The sequence below is a fragment of the Macaca fascicularis genome, chromosome 1 (assembly GCF_037993035.2).
Source record: "Macaca fascicularis isolate 582-1 chromosome 1, T2T-MFA8v1.1".
NCBI lineage: Eukaryota > Metazoa > Chordata > Mammalia > Primates > Cercopithecidae > Macaca > Macaca fascicularis.
Window position 1 is genome coordinate 57,988,684 of NC_088375.1, and position 13,883 is coordinate 58,002,566.

Genomic DNA, 13,883 nt, shown 5'->3' on the forward strand with positions numbered 1-13,883 from the left:
GAATTTTTACCAATATATTTTATTTAATTAAAAGTATGTATATACAAAATTATGAATTAGATATTTTATAATATTTTTTCATGCAAAGTTTTCAAAATACAGAATTTATTTTACACTCACAGGCCATCTCAACTTTTTCATCAGAAATAGTTGATATCGATTTAGGTTTCTTTCTTTCTTTTTTTTTTTTTTTTTTTTTTTGAGACAGAGTCGCACTCTGTTGCCTAGGCTGGAGTGCAATGGCATGATCTCAGCTCACTGCAACTCTGCCTCCCGGGTTCAAGCAATTCTCCTGCCTCAGCCTCCTGAGTAGCTGAGAATACAGGCACACACCACCATGCCTGGCTAATTTTTTTATTTTTTGGTGGAGATGGGGTTTCACCATGTTGCCCAGACTGGTCTTGAACTCCCGACCTCAAGTGATCCACCTGCCTTGGCCTCCCAGAGTGCTGGGATTACAGGCGTGAGCCACTGCACCCAGCCGATTTAAGTTTCATAAAATTGCAAGTTGAAAATATACCCAAGTTGTTCTGAACCATACCTAAAGGTTTTTCAATAACAGACTCAAGTTATCAGTTTTTACATTTAAACTTAATTAAAATTTAAAATTCAGTTCCCTAGTCATGACAGCTACTTTGTAAGTACCTGATGGCTGCCTACGGCTGAGTTCGGAACTGTCATGGTAGGTAGTCCTAAAGGAATATGTAAAAGGCTGGCAGGCCAGAGAACAGCTTCCATCCTTTTCTGTTCACCTTGGGGTCTCTTCAGCCTGGCAGACAATCCAGTTTTGCTCGTGTCCTCGGCTCTCTAAGAGAAATTCACAGCTATTTTATGTTTACCATGGGGATATTGTGGGGTGACTTTCACCACACCACGCAATGTCCCCTCATGAGACCACGTCTCAGTCAGGATTTGAAATGGGAAGCAAAACCATGATAAGCATCATAGATTGAGGGATCTATTATAGGATTTGGACATTACACGGATGAGGGAGGCAGGAGGTTGAAAGATCAGGGATGTGTCACTAACCGACCCTCCTGTGACACTAGCAGAGGGGGAGAGTGGGAGCTTACAGGGCACTGTAGAAAGCTGGGAACATCTAGATGCTAGAGGTTGGCATGGAGACACTACAGAAGGCTGTTGCTGCTGCACCTGGTGGTAAGATGGGTTTGCTCTTGTCTTCAGACACGAAGAGCCAGATGCAGAGAGAGAGGAGAGCAAAAATAAGTTGGAACCTACTGGCATCTCTGTGTCTCTTTCTCAACTACATCTATCTCTGTTAACCTACAGAAAATCACTGTTGATTCACTTCTACCTTCTCAATCTTCCACCATTTTCTCTTTCAGCCAATTCTGCCCAGAGCCACAGAGGGAAGGGGGTCCTGGGAACAGTGGTTCCACTTAGCCAAGCTGACACAATACAAAACCACCACGGATGCTGTAAAGAAGTTTCTCTCAACTCTCAGGACGGGGTGAAATGTTTCTTCCAAGAAAATAGTTTATTTTTATCTCATGAACACTGTGAATCACATATCTGATGGCATTTTTCTTTTGTTTTGACCGCTGAGAAACTCAGAACTGAATTTTCAGACTACTTTTCGTAACTACAGGTATCATGACGTGTTTACATGTTAATCTTCTCCGAACTTTATTTTTCCAGTTGGCCTCCCCTTCTCTCATTTGTCTGTTTTATCTTGTGTATTTTTATAAGTTGTCCCAAATGATTTTTGATGGGGGGAGTCGATAAATAAATGGACGGGGGCTAAATATAGGCAGATGGACAGATGAATAGATGGATCTGACTGCAGCCAACCTCTCCAACTTGTCTTATGCCACTCTTTTCTCACTGCTCCAGACACGCTGCCCTGGTTCTTCCAACACACCAAGCTCCTCCCATTTCATGGCCATTGGGGTTGCTGTTTCTCCTCATGCTTGGCTGGTTCCTTTGGATGATGTGGGACTGTTCTTTTTATAACAGAATCCCTCACCTCTCAACCCACACGGTTCCTGGTATTCTACCCTACTTCCTTCACCGCTCTTATCTCAGTCTGGCATAATATGTTCAATTATTGCCTACTTATTTATCTATCTTTCTCTACCTTAAAAGGATGTAAGCTCCATGAGGGCCATGACCTTGCCTGTCTCTCTACTGCTGAATCCTCAGAGCTAGAACAGAAAACCTGGCAGAGTGGACTCTCAATACATGTGTGATAAAAGAATCAATGAATGGATGAGCAGCCAATCAATCTATTGATACCCACTTTTTATTTTTAAATAACCTACAATGTGACGTTCTAGTTCAACAAATTCACCACTAATAACTTTTTTATTGGTGAGGGTAGATGGAACGTGTTCTCTCTAGTTGTGTAAATTGTGTAGTCAAAAGGTGAGGAAATTTTGCCTATCTCTCCTTTCACCAGATAAACAGTTGTCAAGAGTTTTCATTACCACCTATGCTTACATCATTATTCCACACTTCTACTGAGTGTGAAGAATACTGAAATAGTTTGTGTTTATTTTGGAGCTACTTGTTTTGCACCTGTGCTGTAGGCCAATCCCATCCTCATCCAATTCTTTTAACAGAGAAAGCAAAAGTAGATTACGGGAAACCTGGCAATGTTTTCACAAATAGTATTTGCCATTGTCATCAATCCTGTCTTTAAAAGGAAATTTGGGCCTGGCATGTTGGCTCATGCCTGTAATCCCAACACTTTGGGAGGCCGAGGTGGGTGAATCATTTGAGGTCAGGAGTTCGAGACCAGCCTGGCCAACATGGCGAAACCCTAGCTTTAACTAGAAATAGGAAAATTAGCTAGGAATGGCTGTGAGTGCCTGTAATCCCAGCTACTGGGAGGCTGAGGCAGGAGAATCACTTGAACCCAGGAGGTGGAGGTAGCAGTGAGCCGATATCAAGCCACTGTACTCCAGCCTGGGTGACAGAGCGAGACTCTCAAAAAATAAAATAAAAGGAAAGGAAATTTTGACATTCCTTCTCTTTTTTGGGATAATAAAAGTCAGGGCCTCCTGTGGATTCTAGAAATTATCCTTGGAAATTCTTTTTTTTTTTTTTTTTTTTTTTTAGACGGAGTCTTGCTGTGTCACCCAGGCTGGAATGCAGTGGCACGATCTCTGCTCATTGCAACCTCCACCTCCTGGATTCAAGCAATTCTCTTGCCTCAGCCTCCCATGTAGCTGGGACTACAGACACGTGCCACCACACTCGGCTAATTTTTGTATTTTTAGTAGAAACGAGGGTTTCACCATGTGGCCAGGCTGGTCTCGAACTCCTGACCTCAGGTAATCTGCCTGCCTTGGCCTCCCAAAGTGCTGGGATTACAGACATGAGCCACCACACCCTGCCTATCCTTGGAAATTCCAATAGGCAGGAATGTTGGTGGCTCTTTTCAGTTGCATCTAACTTTTACATTAGATGTTGCCCTGAACCACAGGCATGTCACAAATGAAATGATTTGAGAATATTTGTAGTATAGATCTACATATACTTTGGGAGGCCGAGGCGGGCGGATCACAAGGTCAGGAGATCGAGACCACGGTGAAACCCCGTCTCTACTAAAAATTACAAAAAATTAGCCGGGCGCGGTTGTGGGCGCCTGTAGTCCCAGCTACTCGGGAGGCTGAGGCAGGAGAATGGCGTGAACCCGGGAGGCGGAGCTTGCAGTGAGCCGAGATCGCGCCACTGCACTCCAGCCTGGGCTGGGCGACAGAGCGAGACTCCGTCTCAAAAAAAAAAAAAAAAAGATCTACATATAGATTTTAGGTTTAACACCTACACTCAGGTAAGAACACTTCTAAGACTAGGGAACAAAGTTCAAAAAAATCTTTTAAAAATGTGTCTACAAGAGGCTAAATATTATGATTCCTCTTATATGTGGTACCTAGAATAGGCAAATTCATGGAAACAGAAAGTAGAATGGTGGTTGCCAGCGGCTGGGGGAGGGGAGAACGGAGAATGGTTGTTTAATCGGTACAGAGTGTCAGTCTGAGATGGTGAGAAAGTTGTGGAGGTGGATGGTGGTGATGGTTACACGACAATGTGAAAGCACTTAATGCCACTGAATTTACACCTAAAAACAATAAAAATAGGAAATTTTGTGTGCATGTTACCACATTTTTATAAAAAGGCATCTAGTTGTCGAGTCTGCCTCAGTGCACAGAGTCATAAACTAGCCAATGGAATCGGACAGCACTGCCTTCAGACCTTGCAGCAGGCTGAGTAATGGCCTGCAAAAGCATCCCGTCCCGATCCCCGGAACGTGTGAATGTTACCATTCATCGTGGAATACAGTTAGCAGATGTGATTAGGGATCTTGAAGTGGGAAGATGATCCAGGATAATCTCGCTGGGACCTAATTGCAATCCAAGTGTCCTTATAAGAGAGGTGGCAGGAGATTTGACACAGAAGAGAAGAAAGCTGTGAGATGCCAGCCAGCGGAAGTGCAGTCAGAGAGAATGGGTTCCACGCTGCTGGCTTTGAAGATGGAGAACGGGGACAGCGCCAGGGAATGCAAGGAATGTGGGTCTAGAAGCCGGAAAAGGCAAGAAATGGATGCTTCCCCTTAGCCTCCGGAGCCAGTGCAGCCCTGCCGACACCTTGATCTTGGCCCAGGGAAACTGACCTCAGACTTATGACCTCCAGAACTGTAAAAGAACAAATGTGTATTAGTTTTAAGCCACCAAACGTGCAGGAATGTGTTGTCGTAGAAACAGGAAACTAATACATACATGATGCTCATCTATTTATAGAACAAATATCATATTTCAGTATTAAAACTATGTTTTTGATACAAAATGCCTAGTATATTAGGTACATTCCCATTTTTTTCGTAGAAAGCTTTGTATTAAAGGTGTTATATGACATGGTATTGGTATCTCGGAATTATAATCAAATAACTCTACTTGGAAGTTCAATTTTTAAATGCTCAGGAAAAACCTACCAGAAGCAAGCTATTCATAACCTATGTATCACCTAAAATATTCTAATATACTCCAAAATGCCTTTTAATCCAAAATCAGATTTCTTTTTAGATGGAGAAGGCAAACAGAATGGAGTTAAATGCCCTTAAATTTGCATTTATTTTAGGTTTAGCGCTTACGCTCAGGTAAGAACACTTTTAAGACTAGGGAACACGAAGTGGACAAACACTTAGCTCCCACAGAAAAGCTGAATACCCTCCCAAACCTTGGAAAAGCAACGTGAAGTCCATCCTAAATCACTGTGGGAAGCCTCAGCACTGAAAACATCCTTCAAGATTATTCAGTATTCTTCACTTAAGCCTTTGATTCCTTCACCAAAATCTAAAATGATAATATTTCAAGAACAGGCCAGGTACGGTGGCTCACACCTGTAATCCCAGCACTCTGAGAGGCCGAGGCAGGTGGATCACTTGAGGTCAGGAGTTTGAGACCAGCCTGGGCAACATGATGAAACCCCCATCTCTACTAAAAATACAAAAATTAGCTGAGCGTGGTGGCGGGCGTCTGTAATGTCAGCTACTTGGGAGGCTGAAACAGGAGAATCGCGTGAACCCGGGAGGCAGAGGTTGCAGTGAGCTGAGATTGAGCCTTTGCACTCCAGCCTGGGTGACAGCACGAGACTCTGTCTCAAAAAAAAAAAAAAAAAAAAAAACACAGATGGAGCTTTCAATACTGAATTGTGGAAATGTTATGCACTTCTGTATGTCTGGTTTGTATCATTTCCAAGTGGTGACCACTAGGGGCAAACACAGAACATGTTCTCTCCAGTCAGAGATTCACTACCTTCAATGCCACCAGCATCGACCTTCACTGCAGGCAGGTCTCCTCTCCATCCTCTGAAGAGCAACCAGAAAACCACTTCTTTCTCCAAGCTCTGTGCCTCCCATGGGAAGTCTAACATGGAGATTACACAGATATGTGCAAAATGTTGACATTCAACAGAGAATCTAACAAATAATACTGAGACTTTCTAGTAAATAATTAAACTCCGGCTGGGCACGATGGTTCATGCTTGTAATCCCAGGACATTGCGAGGCCAAGGCAGTAGGATCACTTGAAGCCAGGAGTTTGAGACTAGCCTGGTCAACAAAGTGAGACCCTGTCTCTACAAAAAATAAATAAATAGACTAAATTAAAAATTAGCTGGGTATGGTGGCATGCACTTGTAGTCTGAACTACTCACGAGGCTGAGGTGGAAGGATCACTTGAGCTCAGGAGTTTTAGAATACATGGGCTATGATCACATCACTGCACTCCAGCCTGGGCAACAGAGTGAGGATGATGATGATGATGATGATTAAATTTGCAAACGTCATCTTCTAATACCACTCAAATTTGTCTTGTCTTCATTTCCATGTCCATCACCCTAATGTAAGTATCATTATTTCACACCTGGTTTATTGCAAGATCCCCTTTACTGATCTCCCTTCATCCCTCCTTGAGTTTCTCTGATTCATTCTCCAATGAACAGCCTAAACTATCTGTACTAAACGTTAATCTTATCACACCACTTATTCCGAGTCCTACTTAAAACCCTGCAGTGGTTTCTCCTTGTTCTGAGGAAGATCAAAATCCTTGCTAAGGCAAACAAAGGCTCTCCAAGGCTAACCCTGCCATCCTCACCATTTCATCTTCTCCCTCAGGCTCTCTGCCCTCAGCAACACTGAGTATCTTTCAGTGCCCCAAATGTGCAGAGGTCCCACATATTCCAAGGCCTTTCCTTTTGTGGTTTCTTCAGGCCCAGGATGTAGCCTCAGACACCACCCTTGCTCTTTGCTGGACTAATTGCCAGTAACAAAGGAGTTCTGAGGACTAAGCCAGTCAATATTTTTAAAGCCCTTAGAGCAGCATCTAGCAACAACTAAAGTATTTTTAAAATTAATTATTATTACTAATATTAGTATTATTCCTTATCCATATGGATAAATATGAAACTTAGTCCCATAGATTTCCATAGCAAACCTTCAGACTCTCTAGTCTAGGTCAGGTTTCCTTGTTAACGCACAGAACAGTGTTCAGGGGGTTGATCTCACTTTGTAATTATGTATTTATGTTTGTGGTCACTTAAGCCCATCTCCCTTACTGGACTTTAAAGTCCAAGAGATCAGGGGCTGTACTCTTCATCTCTCTTGTTTCCATGGTGCCTGTCTCTAGTAAAGGTTTAAAATGATGATTGTTGAATAAATTTGTAGTACTACATAATATAAAAATGGTTAGACTCATTTAAAATATAGTGTTAATATGCAGACCTTATGGTATATACAAAATTCACTGAGAGGTGCCCCGGAGAGGGGCATCAAAGAGATACTGAATTTAGTCAGCTCTTGCCAACACAGTGCTGCAGAACAAACTGTCCAAACTACAGCAAAACACTGACTGAGTTGAGCTCCCCTAAGTGACTCCACTCTGGGTAAGATCAACTGGACTTGCGTATGGGTTGAGTAGAGACCTGTTCCACATGTCTCTCAACCTCCCTAGACCAATGGCTACCTGGGACAATCGCTTCCCAGGTTGGATCCCCAGAGCCCAAGATCCAAGAGCAATGTGCAAGCACATTTACGGCATCAGCTTATGGTACATCTGCTATCAGTCTTTTGGCCAAGGCAAGTCACATGGCCAAGTCCAAAGTCAACAAGACAGAGAAGTATACACTGCCTGTGGTGGGAGGGGATAGGAGGGATTATTTGCTGAACAATAATTTAAATGATCACAGACGGTCAAGCTCCAAAGCAATTGAATCTGAGGCAAAATGAGATGCCAGAGCCACTGCCAGCTTGGGGAGACAAGTGGCAATTATGTAGTCACTGTGAACAGAGGCAACAAACAATGGTATCAAATGTAAGCCCCAAATTCAAAGTCACAAATAAGAGCCACCACTGAAAATTGACGTACAATGGAGATGCTTCTCGCTTTGGCAACTCTGTAACATGCTCCAGGGTGAGTAACAGCTGGGATTTATTTAGCCATAGTAATGAAACCACGGTAATGAATGCCAAGGAAGCCTTACACCATTACTGGAAGAGTGTAAAAAGTGAGCATGTAAAGAGGAAAAAAAAATGCAAAAAAGAAGGGATAGAGAAGAAATTAAGTGCAGTTAGAGCAACAGAATTATGAGTCATTTTTATATGTTTTGAAGGCTTCCAGGACCTTCTCCTGCTATGTCCTCTGCTTCTCCTGTCATACTTTTTTTTTTTTTTTAAATCTGTCTTCTTCTAGTTCCTATATACTCATGAAGGCAAAGACCACAAGTCTGATGCAGTCCCCACTCTATCCTCAGTCCCTTGGCACACAGTAGGTGGCCAAAAATATTCATGGAATGAATAAATGAAATTCATAGTTGGATGACATCTAAAATTATCAACTAAATAATGGATTACTTTCTCCTGTTTGTCCTGTAAAAATAGGATTTTGACTCATTTTTAATAAATCAATTTTAAAATTAGGATTTTTTTTTTTTTTTTTTTTTTTGAGATGGAGTCTTGCTCTGTTGCCCAGGGTTGAGTTCAGTGGCGCGATCTCGGCTCACTGCAACCTCCACCTCCTGAGTTCAAGCGATTCTTCTGCCTCAGCCTCCCAAGTAGCTGGGATTACAGGCACGCGTCACCACGCCCAGCTAATTTTTGTATTTTTAGTAGAGACAGGGTTTCACCATATTGGCCAGGCTGGTCTCAAACTCCTGACCTCATGATCCGCCCACCTCAGCCTCCCAAAGTACTGGGGTTACAGGCGTGAGCCACCGTGCCCGGCCAAAATTAGGAATATTTTTAAAGTCATGGTGTCTGCTATTTTTGCTGGGATCTTCTGCTGTCTACTTCTAAACAACTGCTAATTCTAATATAAGAATTTTCACTGCAAAGAAATACTGTTGAATTTTTTACTGTTGAATTTTTTTCTGAAAACAGTATCAACTCAGCATATTATTGGTAATGGATACTTTAATCCCAATTTCTACTCATTCTTCAAACTTCAGCTCGGACACCACCACTTCCAGAAAGTCCTTCCAGATGCCACCAGCACCTTCAACCTAAGCCCAAGAGCCCCTCTTTTGTGCTCACAGCAATAACTGTACATACCCTTTTTGTTTGTTTGTTTGTTTGTTTGCACTGGCCATAGTCTTTCATGTTAGTTATAAATAAACAGTTGTTGAACTCAGGGGAATTGGGCACACATGGCAGGCGAAGCCTGTGTGACCTTGGCCAGAATCCTCTTCATAGGGCTTCTACTGATTTAGACTGGCTCTTTTTTGAAAGCAATATGGTACCCTTGAATCAACACAAGCATTCATTGATGTTCCCTTACTATTGCTTGCCTGACTGGGGTGCTATAGAGACACATACTTCTACAGGCATTTAAAATGAAGAGAGATCTAAGGTAAATATAACAATAGCTAATGTTGCAGGGGCTTTACGCATATTAACTCATTTAATCTCCCCTACAACACGCAACACTTTTCTATGAGGTAGAACCATTGTTATCATTCCCATTTTGGACAGAAGGAAACAGAAACAAAGAGAGGTTAAGTAACATGCTCCAAGTCACACAGCTGCCAAATGGCAGAGTCAGGTTGAAACCACAGCAGTGCGGCTTGGAGGCCTGTGCTCCAAACCACCATGTGACTGCCTCCCTGCTGCTACTGGTGCACAGCAGCTGCCCCCACAACCAGGGCCTTTCTGTTCTTGATTTTAATAATAAATTCACTCAGTTGTTTGGTTTATGTTTCGAGGGTAGAAGAGAGGAAGATACAGTATCATTTTATAATCAAAGGGAAATAAAATGCTATTTTGAAAAAATACAAACTCAATTTTAAAGGTGTTATGGACTAAATAATACCCCCCTAAAATACGTATGTTGAAGCCCTAGCCTCCAGTGTGACTGTATTTGGAGAGAGGGACTTTAAGGAGGTAGTTAGGTTTAAATGAGGTCAAAAGAGTGGGCCTAAGTTGATAGGATGGGTGTCCTTATAAAAAGAGGAAGTTGATTCTGCTAAGAGAGAAAAAAAAAAAACAGGAAAAAAATGAACAACAACAACAAAAATAGAGGGAGAGACACCAGGGACTTCTCTCTCTTCACAAATACAGAAGAAAGGCCATGTGAGGACAGAGTGAGAAGGCAGCTGTCTGCAAGCCAGTAAGAGAGCCCTTACCAGATACCAACCCCATCAACACCCTGACCTTGGACTTCCAGCCTCTGGAACTGTGAGAAAATAAATGTCTGTTGTTTAAGCCACCCAGTCCATGGTCTCTTGTTAGGGCAGCCCAAGTAGACTGATACAAAGGGCACTGTGCAAAGAAGCCTCATATTTCCATCCATTACAAAGAGAAGCTAAGGATGAAGAAATAAACAGTAAGGGAAAGAAATGTATTGAAACTAATGGGTCAAACAACACAACCCCATCAGGGAGTGCCCCACTCTAAAGTACATCACGCTCTGGTCATCAGCAAGAAATATTTGCCAAATATCTACCATCCCTGGCCCCAAGAAGTTAAGGCTTTCATTAGGGCACCATGGCACATACTGACCTAGATGTGAGAGTGGAAATATACAAGACTATTAGACGATATATGCCTAAAAATGGTACAAGTGTTCAGAGAGAAAGTTTCATTTCAACAATGGTTTTTGGAGTATTTAGAATTTGATATGATTCATACAGAAAGAACAGGTTGCAAGTAAGCAGTCACGTGGAGTAAAAAATTTACATCAGGGCAATGGCGTTTGCAAAGCCTAAGCAGCTGAAATGCAATTGGCATATTCAACAACCAATAACTAAAATGTCAGTTCTTCAAAACAGCGGAATGAGTTGGAATGCACACATGTAGGGATAAAGTGGAAAGGTTAGTGTACAATTTTGAAAACAGTAAAAAACAGATATCTTGGTATTGAATTTATCTCATACAGGGGATGGCAAGATGGGAAAGAACACATACAAAGATGTGTTTGAGAAGATTATTCTTAGCCGGGCATGGTGGTGCTTGCCTGTAATCCCAGCTACATGGGAGGCTGAGGCAGGGGAATTGCTTGAAGCCAGGAGGCGGAGGTTGCGGTGAGCCGAGATCACGCTATTGTACTCCAGCCTGGGCAAGAAGAGTGAAATTCCGTCTCAAAAAAAAAAAAAAAAAAAAGCAAGAAAGAAAAAGAGAAAGAAGATTATTCTGGAAGATGAGTGTAGAGTGGACTAGTGAGGAAAGAATCTGGAGGCAGGATGAATAGCTGGAAGAAAGAACAATAATCCAATCTTGGATTCTAAGATCTTGAATTCTAGATTAGCTGGTGGCAATGATGATCATCAGGACCCAATGTGAGTGGCACTGAACAGGAAGAAGTGAGCCCCAGCACGGGCAACAGAGTGAGGCCCCATCTCAAAACACAAAGCAAAATAAAATAACAAAATTACTTTCCTTACTGATGTTGTAAAAATCGACGCTTAAAGCAAATGTTTTTGCCATCACTATTGTTGTCAACTACAAAAAACAGCTTTGAGCATCCCAGAAAATGCACCACCACCAGTAGGCAATGCCACACTGCCCACACTCACAATGCAGACGTGCCATCAGTGGCCTAACAGACCCCATGGGGTCCTTTCCAGCACTTAATGTTCCATGGTCCTATGATGCTAACGTGAGGCTCAAAGCACAAGTAGTTAAGTTCAAAGCCTGGCAACTCCCGTTCCAGATCCCATTATTGATGCATTTATCACATGATTTTCTCCTTTTAAGTAAAGACCTGGGTGTTGGAAAAGACTGTTCCCTTAAACAAAATATTCAATGTCACTGTTGTGTCCTTAAAGATAACTATGACAGAAATAATAATACCTTCAGTAGAGGATTTGCAGACGACCTGGCAATAACTCCGCATTCTCTCAGGGGTCTATAAGACAACAGGTTGATGATGACTTATCTAAAAAATGGATGGACAACAAATACTTCAGGCAATCCTCCGTAAATATTGTTTCTCTCTGCAGAGCTTTTGAAAGGTATTAATGGCAGTGAGTGTGAGATTGTATTTCCTGATAAGAACCTGGAAAGCAACTATACCAGGTAGCCAGTTAAAAGCAAAACAGTAATCAGATGACATTAGGACCCTGCATGTGCACATGTGTTAAACTGCTTTAACAGTCAGTTCTGAATCATAAGGCATACCCTTCTTTCCTTTCTTAGTCATCCCAATTACAGCTTTTCCTACCTTTAATTCTGCTAATCAGCTAAAATAACTACTCATGTCTAACCTCCCATAAGATATGACAGGCCACTAAAATGCAACTTTGAAAATGAAATGCACACACAGTGATATGTAACATGAACTCCTGTGCGTTGTAAAATAATAATAAATACAATTTTACAAGATTCAACATGAGGTTCCAAACAAGCCTTTTATGAGCAAGGGCAGTATTTCACCATGCTGTTTGTATAGGTACCAAAAGTTTGTTTTTTTTTTTTAATTTGTTCCTTTGGTACTCAAGAGAACTGGTTTCCATAGAGAACCGGTCTGCAAAGACAGCATTCAATATATCCAAATAAAATAGTGGATTCATTAAGATCCACCTTTGATTACTAATATGTACTAATCAGTTAGCTACATGACACTGGGCCAGTAGTCACCTATGCCCCCTGATCCATACAACATTGACTTCTGTGATAGACACACAGGGACTAAATAGGACATAGCACATGTGTCATGTAGGACGGCAAGAAGGGATTTATTTGCAGAAGACACGCAGATCTATGCCAAGGGAAGTCAACCCCTAAGCTGAGCCTCTCAACTCCATTCACATTCTCAGACTATGAGTTAAGTCAACTCAAACCTCAATAAAATGGTACCAGTGACTTAAAGGTAAAAATCTCTCATCACCTTCATTGTTAAAAGGGCCATTGAACTGTGGCTGCTACTTCACCAGCCCTGATTCAACTTCCCTTTAAAAAAAGAAAAGATTTCTCCTTAACATTTCTCATTTTCTTCTTCGTATTTGCACTAGTTATTTCAAAAGGGAAAAACAAAAGAGTAATTCTCTCTGAAGAAATGAAATACTCAGGTAAGCAGGCAACCAACAACCACACAAACGTCTGTGAATTGCATAATCAATTCTGTGATTAGGCAGAGGAGAGCTCTGCACCCACATTGATTGTAAAATGCAAATCTGAATACAGCTAATCTTCACATAAATATCATAGGTATAGTATTGATTTTTTTCCCTTGTGATCATATGTAAAATTAACTATCTACAGTAATGGTAAAGAAGTAACATATTATTATTTGAAGGTGGCTTGTAATAAGTTAAAGATGCATATTGTAATGTCTAGAGCAACAATTTGAATGCACACACAGTGAGTGTGTATAGCTAAAAACTCAATAGAAGAGATAAAATGGAATATTAAGAAATGTTCAATTTACTCAAAAGAAGGCAAGAAAGGAGGAAGAAAGAAACAAAGAAGCTGGAACAAATACAAAACAAACGTGATGGACTTGCATCCATCCATATTAAACACTCTAATTTAAAGTGGTGGTAAAAAAAAAATTGTGAGAAAGGCATCAGTAACAAGGACATTGTCCACCATTTCCCATCCTTTTATTTAAAATAGATCTTTGTTAATATATTTCAATGCCTGTTTGTTGCAGTTTCATATGTGTTACATGGTAATTGGCTCCACACAGAAGAAAAACCTCTCTAGATAATCTCAACTAAGGCTCCGTCAGCAAAAGACCCTCAATAGAGAGTAACATGGTGGATGTAAACATACTAAGGCTGCTGCCATCAGTAGAAATGCTTGTTTATTTAACTGATGGCTGCTGCCTTCACATGAGTACTAGGGACACAGAATGAAATGGACTGGACTTGGCAAAGGGATACGTTATCTTGTATACTTTTTTGATCCCCAACCACTCTTGTGAGTTTGA